At 41.2% G+C, this 20,742-nt stretch overlaps 1 protein-coding gene across 2 annotated transcripts in view; it reads left to right on the top strand.

Moving 5' to 3' along the window:
- The window catches only part of LOC140741075 (glycylpeptide N-tetradecanoyltransferase 1-like), a 99,855-nt gene that overhangs the window by 412 nt on the left and 78,701 nt on the right, over positions 1 to 20,742 (top strand). The window lies entirely within an intron of this gene.

Raw genomic sequence — 20,742 nt, 5'->3', positions numbered from 1 at the left:
TAATATCTAACCTAACGAGAATAAGTCAGTGGTAGGGTTTCACTAATTTAGACATTCTAATTGAAATTGACTTCAACAGAGTTTCATTTAAAAGTAAAATTACATATTTGTGTTCTGATCAATCATTTAGAAGGGAAGAAAAACGTGCGTTTTCCGCAGCCCCAGAATGTACCACAAGTCCTTCAGAGTTAATTAAGTACTTCTAAACTGTAGGCCTGAGTGTAACGGTTATCGAGTTTCGAATTGCGGATGTCATACTTTTAATATCTTTTAATGATTTTGTTTGAGAAATTAAGTGACTCAGATGCTGGGGAAATTTGTCATGTCTTTTAGGTAGAGGTGTCTTTCTATATGTAGATCGTTAGAGGGCTGCTTATTGCAAAAGAGAACCAAGACATGGATAAGGAAAATCAAAGTAGTATTTTAAGAGTATTTTAGCAAGAAGCATATAAAAATTAAAACATCTAAAACAATGTGACGAAGATTAACAAAACTTAATGTGGTTCCTTCAGAGTTTAGACTGACACGAAAGAAAAAAATATTGAAAATTGAGAAATTGGCAGGAAAGTTAAAAGTTCAAAGTAAATTTATTGTCGAAGTACATACTATGTCACCTTGTGGGCATTCATTGTAAATACAAAGAAACAATAGAATCAATGAAAGACTGCAGATACCGAAAGATGGACAGCCAGCCAATTTGCACAAGACAATGAATTGTACAAATACAGAAAGAACAATGATAATAAATAAATGAGTTGTAAAGTTCTTGAAAGTGAGTCCATAGGTTGAAGTGAAGCCTGATGGCTGAGGGGTAATAACTTCCTGTACCTGGTGGTGTGGCGTACAACTATTTTGTCTGCCTTCGCTCTATGAGTTGCATGAAATAGTGAAGAAATACAGTCTGAAGTGAACAAGGAGCTCAGAGAAATTAACAATAACAAAAAAGTAGTGAAGAAATTAAATTGAACCAGAAAACTTAAAAGAAAATCCCCAAGGCCTAAATGACCTGCATCCTAGACCTTTGGGTGGGGGGGGGGGGGGGTAGAGGGAGGTTGCAGTGGGAGATGGTTATAATCTCCCAAGTTTCAATGCATTGTATAGATCTGTCAATGTTGTCAATACTACATGCAGCCCACTATCTAAGAAAAGATAAATTAATGCATTCTAGATCAATAGGAGAAATTATAGAATCCATTGTTGGAAAAAAGTAGTAACATTAGGATTGGTTAGAGTTAGTGTATTTTTGAAGAACGATAATGTTGAACTGGTCTGTTGGAACTAGCAATGTGGTATATATGGATTTTCATAAGGCCTTTATTAAATCATTAAATTTGACCACATACTATTATGTTTATTTTTGTCAGATGTACTGTAATACAGTGTCAAGGTTGTACAAAGGAAAAGCAATAACATGGGAATGGAGGTTGTGCATTGGTGTAATTGAGGAATGGCTAATTTTTTTAAAAAAAAGTGAGAGGGTAATTTTTGAGTTGTGACACAGTGATGGTGCTCAGATCCAAGTTGTTCCTATTCTATATCAATAATTTGGTTAAGGTGATCTTGTATCCTGATTATTAAAAAAGCACTATGTGGCCTATGAGGAGGATGCAAAATGGCTTTATAGAGAGATGAAACTGAAGTGAATCAGCAAGGATATGGCAGATAGAATATATGTAGAAAAATGCAACGTCATTAACTTTATAGAGACAAAAAAAACAAAGGTGGATTATTTTTTTTAAATGATGTACGATTGAAAGTTGCTGTTGTCTGCAGGATCTTTGGATAGTAGTTGAAAATTAACTTGTAAGAACAGCATGCAAGTTAGGAAATTGACCTTAATTGCAATAAGGCTTGAGTACAAAAGTTAAGATCTCTTTCAGAAATTACAAAGGGGCCTAGTAGACTGCATCTGGAATATAACACACAGGACTAGTCTCCCTACCTGAGGAAGGATATATTTGCAATAGGAAGAGTGACTTAAAAAGTTCTTCAGATTGGCTGCTGTAATGGTAAGAGTGTTGGATGAGGGAAATTAAGCAGGCTGAGCTGTTAATAGTGTTGTAAGTAATGTGTAAAAAATTCTTTAAGGAGCTTGAAATAATAGATTTGGAGCTGAGGTTTTGCCTACTAGGTGTCTAGAACCATCAGTCGCATATCAAGATAAAGAGTTGGACATTCAGGACTGAGAAGAAACTTCACTCAAAAGGTAGTGAATCTTTGGAGTTTTTTTGTCCATGCAGAAAATACAAGTCCAAGATTGATAGAATGTGATCTGGAACTGCACCTTCATGTAGTAGTAGTGCTGAACTCTTGATGGAAGAAGTGGTGGGTCTGGGAAATTGGTAGATACCAGGGAATGAATGGAAATGAATCCAGAAGTAAAGGTATTGAGGTAGGTATAATTAGTCTTTAAATGGCAGTTAGACAGGTACTTGGCTAGGAAAGGAGAGCTATGTGACTAATCTCTAAAATGTGAGCACTTGGGGAAACCCAGATGGTGATAGATAACATGCAGATTTCACAGACAGCATCAGCAGTGAGGAATGAATGCAGGTTATGAGAGTGGTGAAACAGCAGCTTAGCTAGTTGCATCATTGTGCTGCCCTCTTTATTGAACTTGCCCTATTAGCTGCTGATATTGGGTGTTGTTGGGTTTTCTGTGTGATCTACCAAAGAAATTTTTAACAAACAACATTCTGAAAGTGGGTAAGTAATGGAGGGTGACAGGTGTTGGTTATTTTTTCCTTAAAGACTTGCCCAGTGCTTGCCCCAAGACTTCAGTAGAGAGCAGCTGTGTGTGTATTTGTATACACTACAAAAAAAATTAACATCTATTTGAACAGAATAAACCAGCAGTGCGATTTAAACATGTTCCATGTAAAGCCCAAATTTGGAATAGAGCATGTGATCTGCTTAATATAGGGCAGAAGTTCCTCATGAGGACAGGGTGGTTTGCAGTTTTGGAATACTGGTGTGTGGAATGTATTTAAAACCTTAATGGTAAAAATCAGTGGTAATATACTGTCATGCATATAATTAACTTAGGAAGATCAAGTTGCACTTAACAATCACTTAAGTGCAATTTAAGATTATTATGTAGACAAACATATTTTTGCAAGCCATATGCAAATAATGGAAATCTAAAACAAAATTAAGAGAAGTCGAGAAGTTGCTGGGCATGCTCAGCAGATCAGGTGTTGTCCGGAGAGAGAGCACAATTTTAGACAAATATCTTTCAATAGAACTGCGAAATATGAGAGACAAAACAAGTTTTGAAAGCAAAGAAAGAGGAGAGAACAAAAGGCCATTAAAGGTGCAGGAGAAGTAAATGGTTAACTGGTGGAAAAAGCTTGGAGAATGTTCCATCCAGAACAGTGTCAATGCTGAAGCATTTTCAGCCATGTTTATCCAGAGTGAAGGTGCATCCTGAAATCCCCATTGTCACTAAAACCAGTCAATTCAATTCACTCAAACATCTAGAAACATTGCATATAACAAAGACTGAAGGATCAAACTTCAAAGTTACGGTGTTGAAGGTATGAATCTTCACAAACTGATACAGTAAAGCAACAGCTTCTGCAACCATATGACAGTGTGGAAAATTACTCGGATATGTATGTCCTGGTGACAAAAAACAAGCCACATCCAATTTACCCAGTTCTTTCATGCCTTATTTCAGTCATTCTTGGCATGGAAACGATGTCATTGCCAGTGCCACCACATGGCACTTGCTCACTGATACTTTGCTAGGTTTCACCAGGATCACTTGTACAAATTCAACATAGATTAATGAAAGGGAAATGGAGATCAAAATTTTTTTTTAAAACCTTCTGGCGCTCTTTGTGAGTGTAATGTGGAATTTATAAGGGAGAAGAGGTAGATTTGAATTTAGTAAAGCCCTACATGGGGATTAAAGGTATGCATTGAAAATTCATTAAAAAGTGGAAACAGCATAAATAAATTGGTGCTTTAAAGAGTGACAGGTGACTAGTGCAGTGGGAGGGAGCATCTGATTTGATTGAGGGAACCAAATGTGTGTTTTTTAAATTGTTGACTACTGGCACAGAACAGGGTAGTATTGAGGAAGCTGCAAAGGAGCTTCAAAGCAATTTAGATCAGATGACTAGGCAAGTGCATGGCAGATGCAGTATAACAGGGAAAGAAGTGAATTTATCTACTTTGTTATGGTAAACAGAAAGGCAAAACATTGTTTACATTTTGATTTTATTGGGAAATGTTTATATACAAAGAAACTTGGGTGTCCTTGTACATCATTCACTGAAAGCAGACATGCAGGTGCATCAAGTGGTTGGGAAGCAAAATGGTCCTTGGGCCTTCATTGCAAGATGTTGAGTACTGGAGGAAAAATGCCTTGCTGCAATTATACAGGGTCCTGCTGAGACTACACCTGCAATATAGTGTAAATTTTGGTCTCTTTGCCAAAGGGGCAATGCAGCAAAACTTCACTATCTGATTCCTGGGATGGCAGGACAATGAAGGATTGGGTCAACCAGGCCTATATTAAGAACAAGAAGAAGGATTTTGTAGAAATGTACAGAGTTTTGACAGGGCTAGAGACTGGATGCAAAGGACACGATCCTCCAGCTGAAAGGGGTGTCTTAAGGTCATAAACTCAGAATATGAGGTAAGACATTCAGGACTAGGATGAGGAAAAATTTCTTCAGTCTTGTGTATCTGTGAAATTCTCTACCACAGGTGCAGGTGGGAACCCAGTTATTCGATATATTTAAGGACTAGGTAGGTAGAATTTTAGAAGCGAGACATCAAGGGATATAGAGAGGGAATGAAATATGATACAGAGATGGAGCACAAGCATTATTGTATTGAATGATGATGCAAGCTTGAAGAATCATATAGCCTACTCCAATTTTATATTTTTGTGACCTCATTGCAGCCTTATTCTAAACATGGACAAATGAGCTGAATTCTGGAAGCAAAGTGAGAGTTAACTGCCCTTGACACTGTCAGCGTTTGACTGAATGTACCATTGTGAAGATGGTGTGAATTAAGATGACTCATACCTTTCAAAAAGGAGGATAGTTGTGCATATTGATGATTAGTTGACTCACCCCAAAGCACCACCGCTGGAGTTCCCCAGAATAGAGTCCTAGACCATTTACAGCTCATTGATGAACTTTTCATCATCTTGTTTGCCTATGATTGCACAATATTCAATTCGAATTGCAGAAAATCTGAATTATTCACGCCTAAGTGAAGCAAGACCTAGAGGATTTTGAAACACAGGCTGACGTGATATTATTCACAAATAATTTTCACATGTCAATCACCAAAATCGACCTCCCCTCCATTGACACTGTCTACACTTCCTGCTGCTTAGGAAAGTAACCAACATAATCAAGGATGCATCCCACCTTGGTCATTCTCTCTTCTCCCCTGTTTCTGTTGGGCAGAAAATACAAAAGCTTGAAGTCGTACCACTAGGCTCAAGGACAACTTATTTCCTGCTGTTATAAGACTCTTGAATGGACCTCTTAAATAATAAAGATGAACTCTTGATCTCTCAGTCTACATCGCCATAACCCTTGCACTTTGTCTACCTGCACTGGACTTTCTCTGTAACTGTAAACTATTCTGCATTGTGTTGTTTGGGTGGTATGAAAACAAGAAGCTTTTCACTGTATCTCAGTACATGTGACAACAATAAACCAATTACCATCGCAAGTCCCAGTCTATGAACATAGTATAGCAAAGTTCAGGCCCTTCGGTCCATGATGATGTGCTGACCTTTTTACCTACTCTTAAGATCAATCTTATGCTTCCCTACCACATAGTCCTCCATTTTTCTATCAACCATGTGCCTATCTGAGTGTCTTAGCTGTCCCTAATGTATCTGCCTCTACCACCATCCCTGGTAGTATGTTCTACACACCCACCACTCTCTGTGGGGTGGGGGGGGGGGGGAAACAAAAAACCTACCTCTGATGTCCCTCTTGTAGTTTCCTGCAATTAGCTTAAAGTTATGCCCCCTGATATTAGCAGTTTCCATCTTGGAAATCATCTCTCTCTGTTCACTTTATCAATGCCTCTTATCATTATACACTGCTATTAAATCACCTCTCATCCTCCTTTACTCCAAAGAGAAAAGTCTGAGCTTGCTTAACCTATCCTCATAGGACATGTTCTCTAATCCAGGCAACGTCATGGTAAATCTCCTTTGCACTCTCTCTAAAGCTTCCACGTCCTTCCTATAATGAGGCAACCAGAACTGAACATAATACTCCACGTGTGGTGTAGCCAGGGTTTTATAGAGTTGCAACATTACTTCACAGCTCTTGAACTCTATCCCCCAACTAATGAATGCCTGCACACCATCCGCTGCCTTAACCAGTCTATCAACTTGAGCAACAAGTTTCAAGGATCAATGGATGTGGACCCCAAGGTCCCTCTGTTCCCCCATTCTGCTAAGAATCCTGCCATTCGCCCTGTTTTCTGCCTTCAAGTTTGACCTTCCAAAGTGTATCACTTCACACTTTTCCAGATTGAACTCTATCTGCCACTTCTCGGACCAGCTCTGCATCCTATCAATGCCCTGGTGTAACCTATGACAAGCTACCTTTGTGTCATATGCAAACTTACTAACCCATCCTTCCACTTGCTCATCCAACATTTATAAAAATCACAAAGAACGGGGTCCCAGAACAGATCCAACAGAACAGCACTAGTCACTGACCTTTGGGCAGAAAATGGTCCAATTATTACCACAATCTGCCTTCTGTGGGCCAGCCATTTCTGAATCCACACAGCCAAGTTCTTAGCCCCCATGTGTCCTGACATTATGAATGAGCCTCCCATGGGGAACCTAGTCAAAACACCTTGCTAAAATTAATATATACCACATCCTCTGCTTTACATTCATAAATTAGTCTTGTCACTTCAAAGAAGTTTATCAGACTCGTGAGGCATGGCTTACCCCTTACAAAACCATGTTGACTATCTCTAATCAGACCATGCTTCACCCAATGCTCATAAATTCTGTCTCTTAAGAATTCTCTCCAATAGTTTGCTCACCACTGGTGTATGACTCAATGGTCTTTAATTCCCAGGATATTTATCCCCATTACCTTTCTTGAACAAAGGAATAACATTTGCCACTCTCCAATTTTTTTTAGTACTACTATGGTCAGTGAGGATACAAAGATCATCGCCGAAGGCGCAGTAGTCTCTTCCCTCTTTTTTTGTAGTAACCTGGAATATATCATGTTCCAGCATATCAGCGGTCCTCACATTCATCAAATCCCTCTCACTGGTGAATACTGAAGCAAAGTATTCATTAAAGACCTTGCATATCTCCTCCAAGTCTAGGCAGGTTTTCTCTTTTATCCCTGATTGGTCCTACTCTAGTCGTCCTCCTGTTCTTCACATATGTGTAGGATGCCTTGGGGTTTTCCTTAATCTGACTCACCATGTCCTTCTACCCTTCCTAAATCCATTCTTCAACTTTTTCCTGACTACCTTGTATCTATCAAGAGCCCTGTCTGATCTTTGCTTCCTTCTTCCTCCTGACTAAATATTCCACTTCTCTTGTCAACCATGATTCCTTTCCTTGTCTCAATAGAACAAACACAGAACCCTATGGAAGTGCTCCCTAAACAACCTCCATATTTCCATTGTGCATTTCCCTGAGTACATCCATTCCCAAGTTACATACTTAAGTTCCTGCCTGATAACATCATAATTAGCCCTCCCCCAACAAATATTTTGGCATAGTATTTGCTCACATCTCTGCCCAAGACTATGATAAAGGTCAGAGATTTGTGGTCACTGTTTCCGAGTTCTGTCACGACCAGGTTCGTTGCCTAGTACCAGATCCAGTATGACCTCTGCTCTAGTCAGCCTGTGTACATATTGGGCCAGGAATCCTTCCTGGACACAGCTAACAAATTCCACCCCATCTAAACCTTTTCAACTAAGGAGGTGCCAATCGATATTAGGGAAGTTGAAGTCATCCATGACACCAGCACTGTTTATTGTGCACCTTTTTCAAAATCAGCCTTCCGATCTGTTCCTCAGTGCCCCTGTTATGGGGGTGAATTGGGGGAGAAGGTCTATAGAATTCTCCTGATACAGTGATTGCTGTCTTGCTGTTTCTGACTTCCACATCACTGACTCAGTAGACAATCCCTCCATGACGGTCTTCCTTTCTGCAACTATGATACTATCCATGGCGAGCAATGCTACTCCCCCACCTCTTTTACTTCCCTCCCTGTCCACTTTGAAACAGCTAAACCCTTGAACATCCAACAGCCATTCCTGCCTTTGACAGCCAAGTCTCTGTAGTGGCCACAATGTTGTAGTTCCATTTTCTCAGTCCATCACTCTTGTTCCTCATATATTTTGCATTAAAATTGACACATGTCAACCCATCCAACTGACTGCAATATTGCCCTATCCACTGCTTCCTCACACTCTCTAAATGCTATCTAGCTTTACAGCAATTGCTCTATCCTGTGTCCAGTCACTGGTTCCCATCCCACTGCCAATCTAGTTTAAACCCTCCCCAACAGCTCCTTCATGTCCAGGTGTAACTTGAACCTTTTCTACAGGTCATACCTTCCCCTGAAGAGATCCCAATGATCCACAAGTCTGAAACTCTTCAGCCACACATTCAACTGCTATATCAACCTATTCGTGCCCTCACTGACGCATAGCACAAGTAGCAATCCAGAAATTGCTATCTTTGAGGTCCTGCTTTTCGATTTCCTTCCTAGCTCCTTATATTCTGTCTTCAGGACCTCATCCCTCTTCCTACCTATAGTATGTAGTTGGCCTTCTGGTTGTTCACCCTCCCTCTTAAATACGCTGTGGGCCTGATCTGAGATGTCCCAGACCCTGGCACCTTGGAGGCAACATGCCATCCAAGAGTCTCTATCACATCCACAAAATCTCCTGTCTGTTTCAACTATTGAATCACCTGTCACCACTGCTCTCTTCTTCTCCCCACCTCCCTTTCCCTTCTGAGCCACAGAGCCAGAGTCAGTGCCAGAGACCTGGTCACTGTGGCTTTCCTCTGAGAGATTCTTGCCACTTGCCTTTAGCATTTAGTGACATTATCATCAGCATCCTTGGGACCACAAATGACAAGGAGCATAAGAAGTTAGAGGACAAGTCGGCCATTTGTCATTCATCACTGCTCTGCTATTCACTAAGATCATAGCTGATGATTTAGCTCAGCACCACCTTCTTGATTCTATTGGCAACCAAGTATCATAATCTCTACATTGGATCTCTCTACTCCAGTAAATGAATCTCTACAGATCTCTTGGGTGGAGAATTCCAAAGATTCAGTATTCCCCAGATGAAGAAATGTGTTTTCAACTCAGACCTAAATAAATTACTCCTTATTTTTGTGAATGTAATGCCCAGCCAGAAAAATTGATTGTCTTGCTTCAATTCTGTCAAATAGTGTATGGATATGTATGCTTTCAAATTTTGAGAGAAGCTGAACCAGGCAAATAAATGTGGCTTTAAGCAGTTGAGAGGCTTGATTATCCAGCAGACATTTGTCTGCCTGACTCCCCAAAGTGACTTGCAACTTACAATTCACATGATGCAGGAGAGTAATGAAATGTTCTCCAGTATCCCTCACATTAGTGAGCTGTTTGGGTCCTGGCCACTGGAATTTCTTAACTTGAGTCATACTCATTAAAACTTTCTTAGCTTGGCTTTTGACCATCTGTCCCAGCATCTATTATGTAATTCTCTTTAAAGGTTTGACAGCTAATGCTCTGAAAAAATGCATCAAAATGTTTTGCCATATTAAAGGCTCTATTTTATGTAAGTAGCTGTTGTTGCAGTGTATGTTAAATATTTTGACTAGGAGCTTGTGACTTGTGTTGAACATTAGCCAAGATACTTCATGGACTACCTACAGAAAAATGATTGTGAGTACAGCTTCCTCGATCTAAGGGCACTCGTCATGAATAGTGCAAGGCCTTATAACTTTGTTCTAATCCACAGTTTGAGATCTTGGAACAGAGCATGAAGTAAATTGGATGTTTTAACAAGTGAATAATAATAATAAGCCTTTAAGGAATGTTGGGGAATTCAGCTGATTGATTTTAGAAAGCCAATAGTGGGAATTTGTTGGCTCGATGATGTAATTATGCATTCTCCAAAAGAATTAAAATTCTTATAGGTTTTGGCTGTCACAAACTGTGCTAATTTGTATTCCTTTCTACTGGTGGATACACAAGCAGCTGATTTATTTAATGTATATCTTCCTGTGAGTGAGTTTCATTTTCCATCTTTTCCAAAATTACCAGTATTTCGTCGTTTGAAATTTTTCAGCTTTTGGCAGCTCAAAGAAACATTTCTTCAACCTCTTGCAATGCTCCAGGCTGCTCAGATGAATATTGCTTGATCTGCCTTTTGTCTATGTGATATAATTGATCCTGAGCAGAATACTGACTGGAGTGGCTCTTGTTATAAAAGCAAAAATACTGTTTACTGTAGTTATGTACTGTCTGGAGACGGAGGGAACCAAGCAAATTCTTGTATAATTAATTAGCCTGTCAGCACTTGTGCCTGATCTTTTATGAATGCACAAGGAAGGTGGTCACCACCTGCACATCAGGGAAATAATGCTAAAGACAAGTGAGTCAAAAATCTGCTACTTTTACTCATTGGTAAAGTGGCTTTGATTGCCAAATTAGTCAGTGGAGGTTTATGAACAGGAACTAATGAAGAAACTGCCATGCAGGAACCAGTATATTGACTGATTACAACATTGATAACATTTTAGTGAAATGCCTTTTCTAGCAGAATTCCTGATGAAGCTATCTAATATTTTGCGTCTGATGGCTGCTCTCAGATGGATCCCACTTCTTTAATAAAGCTAAGTAGTGCCTTAGAAGAAAGGGAAGCAAGGGGAATTCCTTACCTCAGAATTTTCACACCTAAACACGCTGATGTCAATGCTGGACCTATTAAATTTGGGTTTTTATCAAAAGATTAAAATTGGAGTATTAGGGCATCTAGTGAGTTGATGTGGTAGTCAATAGGTCATGATTTGAAAATAAAATGGAGACACTTAATATTAAAGCATTACTTAAAAGCAGCTAATATGGATAAGCGAGCAGGTTGAAGAGTGAATGAGGCTTGGTTCAAGTTGTGACTTCGGTAACGGTGTTATGAATGATCTTAAGTTTATGCATTATAAAATGAGACAGGCCAACCTGAAGTGGTTGGAAATGCAGTGGCTTCTGGTTAATTGGGGCACATCAGAACCAGCACATTTTGGCCCAATTAAAGCAGCTGCCCCAGTTGGCCAAAGTTTCATGGAAATACAGTACTGTGCAAAAGTCTCTGGCACATATTAAAAGATTCTGTAAAGTGAAGATGCTTTAAAAAATAATGAATTCTAAAGTTTCTAAATATCAAAAAAATTACTACAAAGAGCAATAAGCAGTTTAAAAAAAAAATCTCTTTGGTGTGACCACCCTTTGCCTTTAAAACTGCATCAATTCTCTGAGGATTGAGGGACAACTGCACAAGTGTGTGGACGTCAGCAAGTTAGACCGGTGGGAAGAGTTTTAAAAACTTTAGAGTGGGTGATGGAGTAGAGGTAGACAGAGAAGAAGGGCTTTGGCTCAACAGGTCGAGGCCAGGTTTCTATTCTTTACATGTTAGGAACAGAAACAGGAAATATGTCTGTGAGGCCGATGTTCTGTACTGGGTGTAAGAAGTCGGAAGTCCGGGAGACTCCCAGCCTTCTGGATGGCCACATCTGCACCGGGTGCATCGAGCTGCAGCTCCTTAGGGACCGCGTTAGGGAACTGGGGCTGCAACTCAATGACCTTCGTCTGGTCAGGGAGAGTGAGGAGGTGATAGAGAGGAGCTACAGGCAGGTGGTCACTCTGGGGTCTCAAGGGACAGATAAGTGGGTAACAGTCAGGAGAGGAAAAGGCAAGGGTCATATACTAGAGAGTACCCCTGTGGCTGTCCCCTTTAACAATAAGAACTCTTGTTTGAGTACTGTTGGGGGGGGAAGGCCTACCTGGGGTAAGCACCACTGGCAGCGCCTTAGGCACAGAGTCTGGCCCTGTGGCTCAGAAGCGTATAGAAAGGAAGAGGATGGCAGCAATGATAGGGGACTCTATAGTTAGGGGGTCAGACAGACGATTCTGTGGACACAGGAAAGAAACACAGGTGGTAGTTTGCCTCCCAGTGCCAGGGTCCGGAATGTTTCTGATCGTGTCCATGATATCCTGAAGTGGGAAGGAGGTTGTGGTACACATTGGTACCAACGACATAGGTAGGAAAAGGGAGGAGGTCCTGAAAACAGACTACAGTGAGTTGGGAAGGAAGTTGAGAAGCAGGACCTCAAAGGTAGTAATCTCGGGATTATTGCCTGTGCCATGCGACAGTGAGTACAGGAATAGAGTGAGGTGAAGGATAAATGCGTGGCTGAGGGATTGGAGCAGGGGGCAGGGATTCAGATTTCTGGATCATTGGGACCTCTTTTAGGGCAGACGTGATCTGTACAAAAAGGATGGGTTCCACTTGAATCCGAGGGGGACCAATATCATGGCAAGGAGGTTTGCTAAGGCTATCAGAGAGAGTTTAAACTAGAATTGCTGGGGGGTGGGAACCAAACTGAAGAGACGGAGGAAGGGGCGGTTGGCTCACAAACAGAGAAAGCTTGTAGACAGTGCGAGAGGGAGGATAGGCAGGTGATAGAGAAGGGATGTGCTCAGACCAATGGTTTGAGATGTGTCTATTTTAATGCAAGAAGCATCATGAACAAAGCAGGTGAGCTTAGACCATGGATCAGTACTTGGAGCTATGATATGGTAGCCATTACAGAGACTTGGATGGCTCAGAGACAGGGTTGGTTACTTAACAGTGTCAGGCTTTAGATGTTTCAGAAAGGACAGGGAGGGGGCAAAAGAAGTGGGGGCTTGGCACTGTTGATCAGAGATTGTGTCATGGCTGCAGAAAAGGAAGAAGTCATGGAGGGATTGTCTACTGAGTCTCTGTGGGTGGAAGTTAGAAACAGGAATGGGTCAATAACTCTACTGGGTGTTTCTTATAGACTGCCCAGTAGTAACAGGGACATCAAGGAACAGACAGGGAGACAGATTCTGGAAAGGTGTAATAATAACAGGGTTGTCGTGGTGGGAGATTTTAATTTCCCAAATATTGATTGTCATCTCCCTAGAGCAAGGGGTTTAGATGGGGTGGAGTTTGTTAGGTGTGTTCAGGAAGGTTTCCTGACACAATATGTAGATAAGCCTACAAGAGGAGAGGCTGTACTTGATTTGGTATTGGGAAATGAACCTGGTCAGGTGTCAGGTCTCTCAGTGGGAGAGCATTTTGGCGATAATGATCGCAATTCTATCTCCTTTACCTATGCATTGGAGAGGGATAGGAACAGACAAGTTAGGAAGGTGTTTAATTGGAGTAAGGGGAAATATGAAGCTATCAGGCAAGAACTTGGAAGCATAAATTGGGAACAGATGTTCTTAGGGAAATGTACGGCTGAAATTTGGCAAATGTTAGAAACATAGAAAACTTACAGCACAACACAGGCCCTTCAGCCCACACAGTTGTGCCAAACATGTCCCTACCTTAGAAATTACTAGGCTTACCTATAGCCCTCTGTTTTACTAAGCTCCATGTACCTATCTAAAAGTCTCTTAAAAGACCCTATCGTATCCGCCTCCACCACCATTGCTGGCAGCCCATTCCACACACTCACCACTCTCTGTGAGTTAAAATACTTACCCCTGACATCTCCTCTGTACCTAATCCTCAGCACCTTAAACTTGCGTCCTCTTGTGGCAACCATTTCAGCCCTGGGAAAATGCCTCTGACTATCCACACGATCAACGCCTCTCATCATCTTCTATCAGGTCACCTCTCATCCTCCGTCACTCCAAGGAGAAAAGGCCAAGTTCACTCAACCTATTCTCAAGGCATGCTCCCCAATCCAGGCAATATCCTTGTAAATCTCCTCTGCACCCTTTCTATGGTTTCCACATCCTTCCTGTAGTGAGGCGACCAGAACTGAACACAGTACTCCAAGTGGGGTTTGACCAGGGTCCCATATAGCTGAAACATTACCTCTCGGCTCCTAAATTCAATTCTGCGATTGATGAAGGCCAATGCACCGTATGCCTTCTTAACCACAGAGTCAACCTGACACTGTGTTGAGTGTGTAACTTTGTATTTGGCTTAAATTTTTCTTAGCAAGATTCACCCTGAACCCCCCCCCCCCCCCCCCCTTTTCCGGTCGGCTGGTGGCGCAGTGAGATCTGCGCCGGTCGCGAGAACGGAGGTTCCCGAGTTCGATCCAGTGACAGACCGCTCCTGAGCGCACTCTCCATCCGTGCCGGGTTGATGTCAAGTTCACAACACAACCTCGTAAAAAAAAAACCTGCCACCTCCAGTTTAAATTCCCACGCGGAATATTGTGGAGGATCAAATACCCAAACCCAGCAGAGCCCCCGCTTGTCCCATTTAACCTGTCTCAGTGTGGTGGACTTTAGGACCAGGGGAATTTAGTGCGGTGGTCCTTCGGACCTGGCGGAGCTCGGGACCCGCCGCCCGCAGTGTTTCTGTTCCATTGACGGGAAGCAATCGCGATTGAAAATAAAGTGGAAATAATAAAGCATATGGAAAGAGGTGAAACGTCATCGGTCATTGGAAAAGCGTTAGGCTACAGTCGGTCAACAATCAGAACAATTTTAAAGAATAAAGTGAGAATAATGGAGCGTGTGAAAGGCCCTGCCCCGATGAAAGCTACAATTATTACTAAATAACGCAGTGGTTTAATTATTGGAATACATACATTAAGTGTTTTATATGCATAGAAAGGTAAAATATATACTATATACTAAGACAAACGTTTGACTAACTGATACTAAATAATACCGGGTGTACTTGTTCCGACTTACGTACAAATCCGACTTAAAGATGGACTCAGGAACGGAACTCATTCGTAACCCGGGGACTGCCTGTAGTGAAATTTTTCATTTTCACTTCTGGCCATTTCTGACATCTCCGATGCTGAATAGCATCAGTTGCATGTGTTTGTATACAAAAAGCAGTGGTTTCTGTCACTGATAATTAGCGAGAGATAAGCATTAAGACAATTCAGGAGTGACAAAAGTCACTGCTTTTTGTACACAAACTCAGTATTTAAAATATGTTCACTCTAAACAAGGTATTGTGTCTAACGGCCACACAAGTGCATGCGACTGACACAACTGGAAACAATTTGGTCACATTCTCCTACACCAATTATGCGGCATAGTATTCCAAATAAACAAAGGGAATCCCGGGTATGTTTGCAATTTAGTTTTGTTCGAGTTGTCCCAAATTAACAGCTGCCCCGATTAACCAATGGCCCAAATTAGCTGGAATCCACTGTATTCAAATCTAGAGATACAAGTAAGGATTTCACCAACTGACAACCTTTTGTGGCCTTGGGACACTAGTGTGTCAAAACCAATTAAGTAGTTTTGAAATGTCACAGCTGTGGGGAAATGTGTAAGCCATTTTATATATCAAACTTTCCAAAATGGTGGTGTTATAACAACCAGATAATTTACTTTGCCTGTCTGAGTATCCAGTCACCATTAGTATCAGGCTTAGTTTAAAGCTGTATTATTGTTAGGCAGCTTGGTCAAAACCACACATCTGTGTATTTCCATCTTGGTATCCCAAAGTTACCATTATCTGGAGGATTTGTTAGAGATGTGTTGGCTGTTTTGCGAACTCCTACAATACAGCACTTTTCGGTAAGTCATTTATTGGAAGGAGCTGAAGGCTGAAGGTACAGCTATTCATGCTTTTCTGCTACTAAATCAAAAAGGCTTCTCTAACTTGGTCTAAATCCTGTTTAAGAACAAAAATAGATTGGATCTAAGTACTTTTAAACTAGGTCACATTTTTGAATTAAAGTCTGATCTGATGAAGGGGTTTTGACCTGAAAAGTTAAGTCTGTTTCTCTTTCCATAAATGCTTGTTGATTTGAGTATTTTCAGAATGTTCTGTTTCGGATTACCTATGTTTGCACCTTTTTTAATTGTCAGTTCCTGCAGAATGCAGCAAATGACTGTCACAACACTGATGCTTCAAGTTAGATCATGTGCTGCTTATAATTTAATTTCTTACCTTAATTCCAGAAGATTCCAGAAGTTTAATACTGATAGTGTTCTCTTCAGTTGTGGGAAAATATCTATGCAATTTAAGTCTTTGGCTTAGAAACCTGTTTTTACCAGTGAAAACATTTCCAGTTGTAAGCCTCTGATGGTAAGTCTGTCGCTGTATAACCAGTATAGAAATGATCTGTCACTGTAAAAGTACTGTGGTAGGTTGAGATCTGCATCATGTAATTCTGGTATGCAGTGCCAGAGGTCTGGGTCTGTAATTAACCCTGGATCCACGGGTGTGAGCAATTTGATGTACAACAGTGAGCCTGCACTCTTGAAAGCAGGGCTTTCACTGAACAATTCTGGTGTGAAGTAATTGGGAGCCCAGTTTCTCGCTCTAACTCTGGGGTAGGTTTCTGGTAAATTCTACAAAACACCACTACTAGTGGATGCATGTCCTTTGAATTCTGAGAGAAATGTGAGTTGAAGAAAAACAATCACATTAACACAAGAACTGCAGATTAACTGATTGACCACTCCAAAATAAAATATATCAATCCTGAAAGAGGCTGAGAAAGAGAAGAGAAAGAAAATTTGTGCCTTAAGTGTCCACTACTTCGTGAAGAGAAGAGAATTCCAGATATCTGCCTCTTCCATATGTGGCATTGCTTCTCGATTTCTCTCCTTGGCCTAGCTCCAACTTCAATATGGTTTCCTTATTCTCAAAGCCCCCACCAGCCCAAAACACAGATTTTCATGGCACTTCTACCCTGGTACCTTGGGTATGTATACCCATGACAATAACTTGAAAGTTTATCTTTCCACCCTTTTCAAACACACTGACATTTTTAATGTTCTGGACCTCAGCCTTTCTTGCTCAATGGTATACAAGCTAACTCAGTGCATTGTGTCCTTCTGGTTTAATCCTGCAAACCCTAGTGCTCTGGACTGCTCCTCCACCAAGGCAAAGATATCATGCTTGGGTTACAGAGTCCAGAACTGAATTTATCTTCTTTTATTTTTTTTAATTCGAGTGCTGAAAATGTGAAATAAATTGCTAGAAGAACTAAGAATGCCTGCCAGCACCTGCAGAAAGAGAAAATAAATAAATACTTCTGATATTTTCGGATCTGATGTCGTTTTATCAGAACTGGGAAAAGGAAAAACGTTAGTTTTCAGTAGCAGAAGAGATAGTGAAGAATGGGTGAAAGAAGAAAAATGTCAGAGATGTGAGTGAGGGCCTCCATTGGTCAGAGTTGACCATGGATATTGTGTCCTAACAGTCTGTGATACACAAGCCTAGGCAGTCCTATATGGAGAGCAAATTGTTGCCCATGTAGCAACCCCCCCCCCCCCCCACCCCCGACGCATCTGATGAGCCCAAAGGAACGGCAGAGGCCGATACAGCATCACTGGAGTTGCCAGTCAGCATTGAACTCAATGTAGGACTGCCTGAGGGACGCCAGCTCTGGAATTTTCACTTGGGGTTTACTCCTGAAGCCTTCCCCATGAGTGCGTATAGCTGCATGGTAGGGGAGGTTTGAGGTCAGAGTTTTCCTTCTAGATGAGCTGCCAACCATTGCTAATGAACCCCATCTGCCCAAAGCGACTGGCTTTATGATGTCAGTAACCACCTTTGCCCCTTCTGCTGTCAATAGAAATGGTTCAGCTGGGCTTAATAGCTCAGCCATATGTGATACTAAATGGGTTAATATGGCACTTAAAGCATATTCTGTTTCTTGTGCTGGGCAGTGAAGCATGCCCAGCAGACAAAGAAAGAGAAAAACAGCCAAAATCATGGATGAATAACTGGCAGAAATGGTCAGTTTTAATAGGGACAGGAAGAAAGAGCAAGTTACCCGGAGTTGAAGAAGTCATTGAGCCAGATATCATCCTGATGAAGTAGTCCCATGGCGCTGGGTCCATGTACAGAACTCTGAACTCCATAACCGTGTCCAAGAACATCAATACATTTTCAAGTCAGGGTGACATTTGATTTGTAGGAGATTCTACAGATATGTCGTTCTATTTTTTTTTTGTTTCCCTTATATTTCTGTTAAGTAGAAGTCAGGGTTTGAGATAAGTGGTAGATGTATTATTGGGTAGGTCAAATATGATGGTAGAATATAGCATTAATGGTAAGACTCTTGGCAGTGTGAAGGATCAGAGGGATCTTGGGGTCTGAGTCCATAGGACGCTCAAAGCAGCTGCGCAGATTGACTCTGTGGTTAAGAAGGCATACGGTGCATTGGCCTCCATCAACCATGGGATTGAGTTTAAGAGCCAAGAGATATTGTTGCAGCTATATAGGACCCTGGTCAGACCCCACTTGGAGTACTGTGCTCAATTCTGGTTGCCTCACTACAGGAAGGACGTGGAATCCATAGAAAGGGTGCAGAGGAGATTTACAAGGATGTTGCCCAGATTGGGGAGCATGCCTTATGAGAATAGGTTGAGTGAACTCGGCCTTTTCTCCTTGGAGCGATGGAGGATGAGAGGTGACCTGATAGAGGTGTACAAGATAATGAGAGGTATTGATCGTGTGGATAGTCAGAAGCTTTTTCCCAGGGCTGAAATGGCTAGCACGAGAGGACATAGTTTTAAGGTGCTTGGAGGGAGTTGAGGAGGAGATGTCGGGTAAGTTTTTTACGCAGAGAGTGGTGAGTGTGTGGAATGGGCTGCCAGCGGCAGTGGTGGAGGCGGATACGATAGGGTCTTGTAAGAGACTCCTGGATAGGTACATGGAGCTTAGAAAAATATAGAGGACTGTGGGTAAGCCTAGGTAGTTCTAAGGTAAGGACACGTTCGGCATAGCTTTGTGGGCCGAAAGGCCTGTATTGTGCTGTAGGATTTCTATGTTTCTATAATTGCAGTAGATAGGGCATAGTGCAGACCCAGTGAGTGGTGGGAGAAGGAAATATTTAGAGGTGGATATAAGGCTTGTCTTGGGTGGTATTGAATGCCATTAGACCTGCACTCCTCTGGGCTAGCAAACAGTCTTGCAGCAGACTTGTGTAGATGGAGGAAAGGCTTGGGAGAGTTAAAATGTGAGTCATACAGTGTGAGCCCAGCCTTTGGTTTGTAGCCACAGTACTTGCTTAGTCAAGTTTCTAATCAATGGTAATCCCTGCTTATTGATGATGGATAATGATGTTAGCATCTTCAAATAGGTAACATCACTATGAATTCCCACTTATTGGCCTACGCTTTAATGTCCTCACAGCAACTATCCATGTCTCTGAGCTTATAATGGCAGTAAGATTGGAATTTGTTTTACTTATGACACTATCCTGAGGAATTCCTGAAACTGATCAACTTTGTTAACAAGTTATCTTTGCAAAGTGTGATCCCAAACATTGGAAAAATTTCTCTAGATTATCTCCTTTGATCATTTTACCATGACTGCTTGATCCTATATCTGAGTTAAATTTTGCCTTGATGTCACGGACAAGCAGTCTTGTATCTCCTCTGGAATTCAGCTGTTTTGTTTTGTGCAAAGGTTGAAGTCATCTCTAAAGCTATGGTGTTCTAGTAAAATCCTAAACTAATATTAGTTTAGCTAGAGATACAGTGAGTTCTGGAGTACAGACTTTCAGTAGTGCACCCAGGATGTTTGCTTATTCATGTCCCTAGCCATTTGCTGATTCTGCATAGAGTGAACAGAATTGACCAAAGTCTGACTTATGATAATTAGGACATAGGATCTCTTGCATTGGGGGAGGGGTGACAACTCTTTTATAACTGTACCTTGTTTTGTCACCACTTTTGTGATCAATAGAGTTGGAAAAGACCCTGAATATGAATTGCTGGTTGCTACATTTAAGGAAGAATTTAGAGGCTTTGACAAAGCTGCAGAGGAGGTTCATCAGGATGGTGCCTAGAAATGAAAGGATTAAGAGAGGTTGAGCAAAATTGGATTGTTTTCTGTAGTGTATTGGATGCTGAGGAGTGACCTGATAAAGTATATAAAATTTATGAAAGGCATAGATAATGTAGATGGTCTTTTTCCCAGGGTAAAGTGTCAAATACTAGAAGACAGCTTTAAGATGAGAAGGAGAACATTGAAAGGAAATATTTGAAGCAAGTTTCTTGTATAGAGAGTGGCAGCTGCCTGTATGGCCCTGCCAGAGGAGGCAGTAGAAACAGATATAATGAGAACATTTAAGAGGCATTTAGATAGATATGTGTACAGACAGTGAATGCAAGGATATAAACCATTTGCAGGCAGATAGAATTAGTTTAAATTGGCATCATGGTCAACACTGACATTGTAGGCCAAAATGCCTGTTCCTGTGTTGGACTGTTCTATGTTCTCATTGGCTGTGATTTCAGTAAACGAGAGCATACTTGAAGGTTTGAGTAGCCACCTTCTCTTCATTTGTATGTTCATCTACACCCAGGAATTGTATTGAACATTGCTGAAGATATGTATTTACTACGGCTGCCAAAACTTTGCTTAACTAGTTGGGGGGGAGAATGTTCCCAGTTTGGACAGTAGTTCCCACATCTTGGTGAGAATAGTGTTACCAAATTCTTAGAAAGGACAAACTGAGTGACTCAGTCCAGTGCCTAGGTTAGTAATAAATGATTCATCCAGTTTTAT

This window comes from Hemitrygon akajei, chromosome 18 (genome assembly GCF_048418815.1).
Source record: "Hemitrygon akajei chromosome 18, sHemAka1.3, whole genome shotgun sequence".
Lineage (NCBI taxonomy): Eukaryota > Metazoa > Chordata > Chondrichthyes > Myliobatiformes > Dasyatidae > Hemitrygon > Hemitrygon akajei.
This window is presented reverse-complemented; position numbering and strand designations above follow the sequence as displayed.